The sequence below is a fragment of the Microtus oregoni genome, unplaced genomic scaffold (assembly GCF_018167655.1).
Source record: "Microtus oregoni isolate MIOR12 unplaced genomic scaffold, Mior012 000004F_ref0000308, whole genome shotgun sequence".
NCBI classification, from domain to species: domain Eukaryota; kingdom Metazoa; phylum Chordata; class Mammalia; order Rodentia; family Cricetidae; genus Microtus; species Microtus oregoni.
Window position 1 is genome coordinate 7,571,894 of NW_024543063.1, and position 10,429 is coordinate 7,582,322.

The 10,429-nt window shown below is 50.5% G+C and overlaps 1 protein-coding gene across 1 annotated transcript in view; it reads right to left on the minus strand.

Annotated features, from left to right (window-relative positions):
- The window catches only part of Sh3bp4 (SH3 domain binding protein 4), an 82,889-nt gene extending 76,492 nt beyond the window's left edge, over positions 1–6,397 (minus strand). The window contains exon 1 of the mRNA XM_041649897.1: positions 6,137–6,397. The gene's annotated coding sequence lies outside the window, so the exon portion shown is untranslated. The remainder of the gene's footprint in view (positions 1–6,136) is intronic.
- Positions 6,398–10,429: the final 4,032 nt, after the last annotated feature.

A 10,429-nucleotide genomic window follows, 5' to 3' on the forward strand; every position in this document is an offset into this window, starting at 1 on the left:
TCTTAGTTTTAAAGTAATTTTACTGCTAATCGTGGCAGAGAAAACATATAAGCTGCCAATAGTTTTAAAAAGTCCCTTGATGGAGCCCTGGACTTTCTCCTTTACCAACATAACCCTCAGGAAGGATGCTGGGATTCCCCGCCTCTGCTTTAACATGCAAGATCCCCTCATCATACACACCCAAGGACCAAATCCATCCTACCCAGTCTTCTTCCAAACCAGAAGAAACAACCAAGACCAAACGAGGGGACATCAAGAGACAGCTGAGGAAACTGCCCTCTGCCTGCCTCCCCCAAGAACACAGCACTTCCCTGAATAATCTACACCAGCAAAAAAAAAAAAACAAAAAAACAAAAAACAACAACAACAACAAAAAAAAAAAACGCCTTCCCCTTGCCCCCTCCCCACATACACACACAATGCAAATTCAGGATTTGCTCCATGCCTTACCCTAAGCTGCCAGCTCAATTCTCTTCTCACACAAATTGTATATAACAGTGGTAGCCAAGCCTGGGATCCTGTGGGCATTACCTGGGTACTTCTGTAAGTTACTAATGGGCTGGGGAGACGGCTTAGTGGGTAAAGTGCTTCCCTTGGAAAACAGGAGAACCTGAATTCAGTTCCCACGATCCACTAAAAAAGCTCATCGGGACTGTGCACTCTTGTAATCGCAGGGCTAAGGAGGCTCACTGGTCAGTCCCATCTGCTTGGTGAGTCTGAGGCCACTGAGACCTGGTCTTAAAAATAAAAAGTAAGGTGGAGAACTGGAGATGGCTTAGCAGTTAAGAGCACTTGTTGCTCTTGCAGAGGACCTGGGTTCATTTCCCAGCATCCACATGGTGGTATCACCTGTAGCTCCAATCTTAAGAGAATCAGACACCCTCGGACAGCCTCTTCTGACATCCTTGGGAGCCAGGCATGCATGGAGTGAACATATATAGATGCAGGCAAAATAAAATAAATAGATCTAAAAATTTTTCCAAAAGTGGGTTACTCCTTAGGATAACAGCAAGGTTGATATGCCTGGCCTCCAGCTGTAAAACATTCGCATGTGTGCACACACGCACACACGCACGTGCACACACACAAACACACACACAAACAAGCACACACATACTCTAAACTCTGTAGACCTGGAAGGCCCACACCTAGAGCGATTATTGGTGGGAGTGGAAAGCACATTGTCAAGTTTCCTCGTGACTTGAACACAGCCTGGGTTTTGAAGCTCCCTTCCTGGTGTTAGGTGCACTGTGTCTCTCAAAACCCTCTGCAACATTTGCTTCCAGGCAGACCCTGCTCAAGCTAGGCAACTATGTCATCTCACTGAAAGGGTTGGTGGAGGGGCTCGGCACATGCAAGGTGAGCTGGAATCAGGTTTTTCATTTTCTTTTTTCTTTCTTTCTTTCTTTCTTTCTTTCTTCTTTTTGGTTGGCTACCACATATAGTTAAACGTGTAGAAATTTTGTCAGCCCACGCTGTGAGCTTAAAACCAGCCAGGGTGGGAGTGTTTACACCACAGAAATTGGCAGATGGTACCATCCAGGCTCTTTGTTTTTCTCCCCTGGAGCAGGTTCCCAGCACACACCTGGCTCCTAGCCTCCTACACCGGATGCTGGGTAAACAGGCCCTCAGATTTCAGGAGGGTCCTGAGATCTGAGCTCTTCATGGTGGCTAGGAGAAGGCTGAAAAAAAAACTAAAGCCATAAAAAAATTTTTTTTCAATCTTTTCAGAAGAGTTGGGCTAACAGGCAGCCCCAAAGTTCTCCTGGAACAAGTCTCCACTGAGCAGATAAGAATAATCTCATTAACATGTCATTTATTTGGCTGTAAAAAGGAAGGTGGAATCCTTATCTTATGTTTACTTAACAGTCGTCCTACAATCTTAACTCTGTGAGATCACCAGCCCAGGACACCTCTCTCGGTGGTACAAGGGCAGGCTTCTGGTTGATTCTGCCTGGCTTCTCCCCACTGCAGAACCTCAGATCTTCCAGATACATCAAGCTCTGCCCTGCAGACAGGCAGGGTGAGGACGCCCGCTGCAGGAGTGGAGGTGCGCACTGGCTGCCTTCCAGAGGCCGAGGTTTCATCACCTTCCCGAGTGTGAACTAGTTCATAACTGTGTAAGAAAGACGGCATCCAGCTATTTCCATGCCTGTTTCTTAACACTCCCCGGATGCATGACTGGGGTGTTTTGTTTCTTCATTTCAGCACTCTGTGAGGGGCGATGGAGGCCTCTGGAATACACAGGTCCAGGTTCAAATCCCGGCTCAAACATGCATCCAACTATGGAGGAGGAAGAGTTAGCAGAATTCTGCCAGTCTTCCTGTCAATAAGTTATTTGTGCGGGCTCCCTAAAGTGCATAGAGGAAGACTCCAAAGAGCACAAAAAGTGTCACTGGAGTTCTCCATGTGACGTTGTGCGACAAGGCTTTTCCTGGGGAGAGGCTACACACGCCTACTCACCCCGCAGGGAGCCCACCACAGACAAAAGTACAAACACCACCAAAATCCAGCTTGGTGGACCAATGAGTTTTATTGGGGCTACTTACAGGAGTGTGAGTGTGGGGTTCCTTACTTACAGGAGCAGAAAATTACTCAAAGAGAGCCCCACCCCAACATAGGTGGCAGCTCACAAAATCAGGGAACCTGGAGCACAGGGCACAGCCTGCAGGCAGTTCAACAGGTTAAAGGGTGTCCTTTCTAAGTAATTCAGTCCGTCTAGACCTCTTGCAGGCAGCTGGTCTGATCTTGCTTGCAGCTAGGCCCATCTGTGAGTGACACTCAGCTTTTATTGCTTACTCCAGAAAGGGGCCTAGTGAATCTGGTCAGTTTCAGGGACTTCCTGAAGCTATTTTGAGTTGCTTACCCTCCTGTTTAAGAAGCTTCCCTGCAGAATGCAATGGAGGCAACAGTCACACAACAGATGTCTAGTTCTCTTGAGTGGCATCAGGGCTTGCTGACTGTCGAAAGGGCAGAGTACCTGGCAGGTAGGCAAGAGTCTAGATGGGCTTCTTAAAACTCAACCCCAAATGCCTCTTCACTTCTGAAAGGTTGTGCAATCTCTGCCCTCTAGAGGCTCACATTTTCTCCCAGGAGCAGGCCTCCATGCCTGGGGTGTGGAGTTATGCAACACAGATGTCCTGGGGCCTGCTGAGTAGCTGGCCAAGGCTTCTTGCAGGACACTGAATGCACATGCATTGTTCCCTGGGTGTCTTGGGGTTTGGTCAATAATTCTCTGTCACTCCTCAAAGTGGGGCAGCTGTACAGCTTGTGTTGTGCAAGTTTCTGTGGAGCAGGACCTATCTGAAGCCACTAGAAGCTGTGTTAGAAATGGGGTGGCCCAGGGCTGTGGGAGTCAATGTAACTGAGGTGAGCGTGGCTATCTGCCGGTTATCCCATCCCTGGCTGGCGGATTATAACCTTGGGACAAAGAAAAGTTGATACTTATCTCTAGAGCCCTGGGAAATGTCCCAGGGATCTGACTCCAAGTCTTAGGAGAAAGATGGTAACACAACCCCATACAGGTGTCCAGGCCGAAAATAACAAAGCAGTGGGAAGGCTGTCTGCTTGCTGATTCCAACAGTGAGTTACGATGCTGTGCCCTGAGCCAGGACTGCAAGTTAGGAACACAGTGGCTCTGGCCTCCTTCCGGTCAACGGCTCTCAGAGAAACACCAATGGCCTTCTCACCCAGGAGGTGCGTACCCGCATGTACACACACACACAGACACACACACCTCCCACATGGTTTCCAAGGGCCAAGGGCTCTTAATTGGCTGGGAACAGAGGACTCAAACACAGGAGGCCTCCCAGGAATCAAGGGCGTAAACCCCATTCATCATTCATTCTCCTATCTCATTCTCAGACTAGAAACCAACCAGAGAATAAAAAGAAAGTCTATGCAAACAGCCCAGAGGGGAATAATTCCAGCCTGCTGCTGGATTAGCAAACAGCAAAGGAGAAATTCCAGGAAGATGTACTCCCCCAGTCCCCGACTTCTACCTTGGCCCAGAAAATTAACAGCACAACTTGTGTTAACAATAGCAGGAATGAAGGGTGCTTTTATCAACAATTTATCCGGCCAGGTTTCTGGACCCTTCCAAGCCCCTGTGCCTGAGCTCACATCTGCAACCAGACCCAGGCCACATCAAAGTGCTGGGGGCTGGAGGGGGGGCAGGGGGAGCAACAATTAAAAATGAAACTATCAGAGGGTCACCAGTGACACACAGAGAATCTTCCAGCTGGGCTCTTGGCTGGGAGACAGGGTGAGGACAAAAGGCAGCCTGTGTGCCTCACCTCTCTGTCTGGGTCCCTATTAATTGTTCTTTAAGAACATTAAAGGCTGGTGCCAGGACCTGGGGACAACAGGAAAGAAAGGAAAGTCCACAGAGGCCTCGCTGGCGTGGCTGCCGCCGGCCTTGGAGCTGGTCATTGTTCAGTCGGTAAACACGGGAGACAAAACAAATCTCTGGAAAACCAGGTTGTACGCTTCATATATCCTCCCAGAACCAACTGTTCCCTCATGGAGGATGACCGGGCAGGCATTTTACAGGACAGTCCACAGCTTTGCCTGTAGCTGGCACCAGGACTCCCTGACTTCAGGACATCCACCCATCCTCCCAAGTCCAGAAGGTGCTGCAGGAAAGCCGTCTTGAGAACACCAGCTGCTCCCAAGCTTCCCACTTTGAAGGACTTGGCCTGCACCGATAGGGAAATAAGAGTGTGTTCTGGGATCCCTGGGGCCTGCCTGGATCTTGCTTCCAGGGCAGGGTAGCCAAGCTGGAGGTAGCCTGTTTTACAGGATGATACCGTAGAACAGCTAAATGCTCCCCAGCACATTGAAATACAGCCGCTGTCCATCTAAGGATGCCAAAACGCTCCGCAAACCACCCATTATTTTTTTTTATGGTGGCCTAGGAAGCAGACTGGGAATCATTACTGTCATATTTACAAGGCTCGACACCAAAACCACGAACAGGGCTGAGGTACCGGGTCTCCATTCTCTCAAGCTATACCCACCATCTCATGGAAAACCCCAGCACATCAAAAGGGAGACTCGTGACTATCAGAAACAGCCTTTGTGGTGAGGCACGCCAAAAAAAACCAAACTTTGGACACTCGAGACAATCAGAAGGGTGGGGAGGGTATGGTTTCACGCAAGGGGTTTTTTGGGGGGTTATGCAAGAAGGCGCCAGGTATAATTCAATGATTAAATCTACAAGGTGTGACACCCCCTCCCCACGAATGTGGAATCAGCATGGGTCTGTTGTGCTGTTTATTTCTGTTCTGGACACTCAATGCTTTTATAATCAGAACAAAAGTTATGCGAACTTTATTTCTGCTGCTAAATCACAAAATAGCACAGAGCACCAATCAGCTGCACTAACAAGGGGAAGAATAAACATGAATAAAACCCAGCACGGTATTCCCTTTAAAATCTCATTGATCCACGAGGCTCCACAACCTTCTGTGCACGCAGAGCGGCCAGCCAGCTCTCCACTGCTCCTCCCGTGGGGCATCTGCTGGCGCCCGGAAAGGGCCAGTACTAGCAAGCCCCCCAGTCCGCACCGTGAAGCCCTCCAAACCTACACACTGCACCTCCAGATCCCAGCTAGAAGACTCCCGGCCCCCAAACTGGGACCCTCTAACAAGACACACTCGGGGGCGCAGAGCGGCTTCCCGGTAAACAGTACTTGCAGAACAACGCTCCTCTACCCCAGCCGGCTGCTCCCACCCACCCGCGCACCCCGGAGCTGTCACCTCGAGGGTGCTCGGTCACTAGATCTCCAAGACAGAAACTGGAGTTTTCAATTTCATCCTCCGGGAGGGCTCTCTAAAGAAGTTGAAATGTGCATTGTCACCAAGTTTAACCCGGAGCCGCGCGCCCTTCGCTCCTCCCCAGAACTGTGTGAGTAGCACCCGCGACCCCTCTCAGCCCTCCCTATGCCCCAGGCCCTAATGACCACGATCGGCAGCCAGAGCCGGGCCGTGACTACAGAGGGCAGGGCACATGGAGCTCTAGGGATCTGGAGCTGCTTCGGGATGGCCGCACCCCTGAGCCCAGGATGCAGCCCGAAGCCAACCCGCGCGCCGGGGTAGGGTGCGCCGTCCGGCCCCGGGTTTCTCGCCGCGCCTACCTGGCTCGCATGGCGCCTGGCGGGTCCTGCGGCTCCCTCGTCGTGCGGGGCTCGCCCGGCCGGGGGCGCGCGCGGCTCCGGGAACCACGGCGACGGAGATCGAGGGGCGGAGGTGGTGAAGTGCCGGTACGCCGCGACAGCTCAGAGGGCTTGGCTCTCGCCCGCGGGCTCAGAGGTGGTCTGGGCCGGGGCGGGGCGCGAGTGCAGGCGGGTCCCGGGCTCAGACAGCGGGCGCGAGGAGGGCGGAGCGCAAGCACGGACCGCGGGAGGGTTGGGGCAAAACTGGGGGCGGAGCGGGAGCGAGAGGCGGGGTCAAGCCCAGGCTGGGGCGTAGAAGACCCGGGGCGGAACTTCACGCTAGGGGCGAGTCTCAGGCGGAGAGGCGGGGCCTAGGTGAGGCTGGGGCTAACGTGGGCGGGGCATGCTCGAAGGGGCGTGGTCAATTCCAGGCTAGAGCGAGTAGGGGCAGGGTCTGGAGCTGGGGGGGGGGGGGAGGCAGTGCTTAGCAAAGGCGGGTCCTGGCTTCAGGGGGCGGGGCATCATGGAGGGGCGGGGCCAAGAGAGCCACGACTGGTTGAGAGAAGCGGCTTGGCGGACTGGCGCCTCCACCGCCCGCGTGCAGTTCCCGCCAACGCTCCTCCTTGTCTTCCTCCTTAACAACACCAGCTGAGGAATCGGGGTTGGATCCTTAGGGGACTTTGCCCCTGGGCCCAGAGTATGCGCCTCCGACTGTCTAACGGAGACCTCCGGTGTTCGGTTTTGGGGGAGACTCTTGTCCTCCCGCCCAGAATCAAGCTTATTGAAGGCAGTGGTTAAGCAGTTAAGCGGAGAGAAAACACGGCTTTAGGGAACAGCTACTAAGGGAGGAGAGCTGCCCGCTAGGCAGTCTGCAAACTCAATACGTGTCAGCATATTCACACTTCCTCTGCCCAGGCTCCACTGGCACAGAAGGAGACGCTCAGTGAATGAAAGCACTGCGAAGCAATGGAGCAAAAGCCCACGCTTGGCTGCTCGTATGAGTCGTCTCATGGGTCTGGACAGTGGCTTGTAGGGTTGAATTGCCTCAGTGAGGCCGAATCAGCCTTCCGCCGCCGTGATAAATGGTAGGGAATGGAAGCGGCAACTTGGAAGCCGGAGCAAGCGTATCTTTAATGTCACAGATCCAAATCCGGCAACCCATTGAGTCAGTCCTCACTGCCATCACCGGCGACAGATACCGTTTAAATTTTCAAAGTGACTTCAGACGTTAACGCAGATTGTCGTATCTGTCAAGACCTCATGGGGTGTTTTGAAATCGGAATTCCAGCCAGGAGTTTTGCATCGTATCCGTGTTCTTTATGCTCCCCTTTCCCTCAACCCTTGCACTCGGCTCTGGGAGCCTCCCTTGAAAGGAATTAGGCCTTTTCCACTCCAGGTACAGTTCTGGTGGATTCGGGTAGACAGATGGGTCAGTCTAGGGCTCAGATGGTGAAATTTAGTATTCTCTTCTAACGTGGAAATCATCACAATTACTCTTAAAATATAGCTGCAGACCTTAAAGGAAGCAGTCTCCTGAAGGTTCAGGTAAAGCCTGGCTTAGCCTAGGCGGAGGGGGAGGGGACAAAGCATCCAGACTGTGGAAGGCAGGTCAGGAACCAGCCTACTGTGCTGGGTAGGCTAGGCCTCTCGGTGACTCACATACCTATGTGAGTATGAAAATTAAATACAGAGCGTAAGTCTCCGCAGAGTGCCTAGCACAAAGTAGCTGTCACTAAGTTTTAGCTATTTGTATTACTGCTGCTCCAAAGGACTAACATCTGTCGGAAACAGGGAGGATATTAATGACTATGCGCTGGGGATAAAGCTCAGTTAGAGTTTGCCCAGCATGCACAAGGTCTGTGTTCATTCTTAGCATTAAATAAACGGGGGTGGTGTGGTGGATCCAGCCTGTACTCGAGGACTGAAGTTCAAGGACGTTAAAGACAGAAGGATCAGAAGTTGAAGGTCATACTCCACAACTTAGTAAATTCAAGGTGCATAAGACCCTCTGTCTTAGGGGCTGGAAAGATGGAGCAGAGCTGCCCCAGAGGGCTGAGCTTCAATTCCCAGCTCCCTTGTGGCAGCTTACAAACATACATCTAACTGGAGTTCCAGGGGATCTGATGCCCTCTTCTGGTTTCCGTGGGCGCCAGGCATAGGCATAGTACACAGACATACATTCAGGCAAAACACGCATTTACATAATATCTTTAAATCAATAAATTAAATTAATAAATAAATCTTTAAAGATAAAAGATCCTGTCTTAGGGCGAGAGGCGACCTGTTCAGTTATGTGTAACATACCGTAATCCCAGTGTTTGAGAAGGTGAGGCAGGAGGATTGTGAATTCGAAGACAGTTTAGGATCTGTAGCAAGACTGGAGGAATGCTTATAAAGCATTCAAAAACACGGGTGAGTTGTAAATGATCAAAGGTATGAAAAGATGGAGTGCCGAAATTGCAAATAGCCCAACACGTGAAAGGCTCCTCAGCTGTACCCACCGACGAGGAAGCTCAGAGGATACAAAGGAGCAGCAGCGAGGTGAGAAAGCCCAAGTGTGACCTGGGCAGTGCCCTGACCACTGGGAAGCAAAGGCCAGAGACACATCACAAGTCAGCGGACGGAACAGGGCAGAAATTCAGACTGCAACATGAATGAACTCAACACTGCAGAGCGCAGGAGCTCCCGCTTTGTCCACCCGGCCAGCAGAGCATGGGATTCAGAATTCAAGCCTGCCTGCCTCCTAGGTGAGGAGTGGACGGAATCCAGGGTCTAGAAGCAAAATAAGGGAGAGAAGGAGAAGGCCGCTTCTTCCTGCCTAAGTCAGATTCGACTTTGAGAGAACTAAACCGGGGAGAGAGAACACTGTGTTTAGGTTAAGCCATCTGTGAAGCATTGTGTGATCTGGAAGGAATGAGGTCTCTATATACGCTTCCTGCTGAACGCATGCTTTGTGCCTCTGCTGGGTTTTTTTTTTCTTTTTTTTTTTTTTTGACTTGCCCTTATTTTAAAGATCTCTAAGACAAAAAGAAGGGGAAAATGAGCCACCTTGAGCAGTCACCATGTTCAAGTGTTTGTCAAGCATGATGGGTGCAAAGGGGACAGCAAAAGTCAATAACCCGGGTTTCTCAGTACAAGAACAGTGCTCGTTTGTCTCATGAATTAAAAAGCGTTCCGAGAGCTGGGCACATTGCCAAGCACCTATAGTACCATCAGTTGGGAGATAGAGGCAGGAGGATCAGGAGTTCAAGGTCAGCTTCTCTTAAAAGAGTGTGTTCCAGGTCAGCCTGCTCAAAACACAAACAAAAGCAAAAAATGTTAGCGGCAAGTGTGGTATGAATGGAAACATTGATCCTGAATGAAACCTTTTCTTAACATTTCATGATAAAGGTAGATTGCTTGTCTGTAAAAGTTCATCGTAAGCTTTGGATGTCTATCAAGACTATGTACATGCAAACCAGTCGGTGGTGGCGCACACCTTTAATCCCAGCACTCAGGAGGCAGAGACAGGCGGCTCTCCTTGAGTTCGAGGCCAGCCTGGTCTACAAGAGCTAGTTCCAGGACAGGCTCCAAAGCTACAGAGAAACCCTGTCTTGAAAAACAAACAAATAAACAAATAATCAACCTATGTACACACACACAACACATATATATGAATTTGATATATATACTTATATTTATAGATATATACATAAACATATACAGAAAGACAGAGTGGTGGGCTATCAAACCTGATTGTGTGGGCTCATGGGCCAACTTGACCTCCCAATGGCTGGGTAAAATGAGGCCATGCCATCTGTGCCTGTTTTCTCATGCTAAGGTAGGCACCACTGGGCAGGTGAAATGGCTCAGGAGGTAGAAGTGCTTGTCATGTGAAGCCTGACACTGTGAGTTCAGTCCCAGGGACCCACATGGTGGAAGGAGTTGACCTCTGGCCTCTATACCTATGCTGTGACAAGACATAGCCCTCTTCTCATAATGAAATAAATGTAAAAAAAATAGAGATAGATGTGATGCTTGCAAGGATTAATTGAGATAATGTGTGGATATCGATTAGCACAGCGCTGGGCACACAATACATCACTTCCAGATAACAACCTGTTATTTACATACACATAACCTGACAAATGATTCTTTGGTTCACCTTAAATCCAAGTGAGTGAGATGTCCTTTTCAAAGGGATGCCCATGGTGCTTTTAGGAAACAAGTTGGTGATACTGGCCAAGACGGTGACTTGGGTGAGTTCTGCATAGGTCTCTCTGCAATCATGTACTC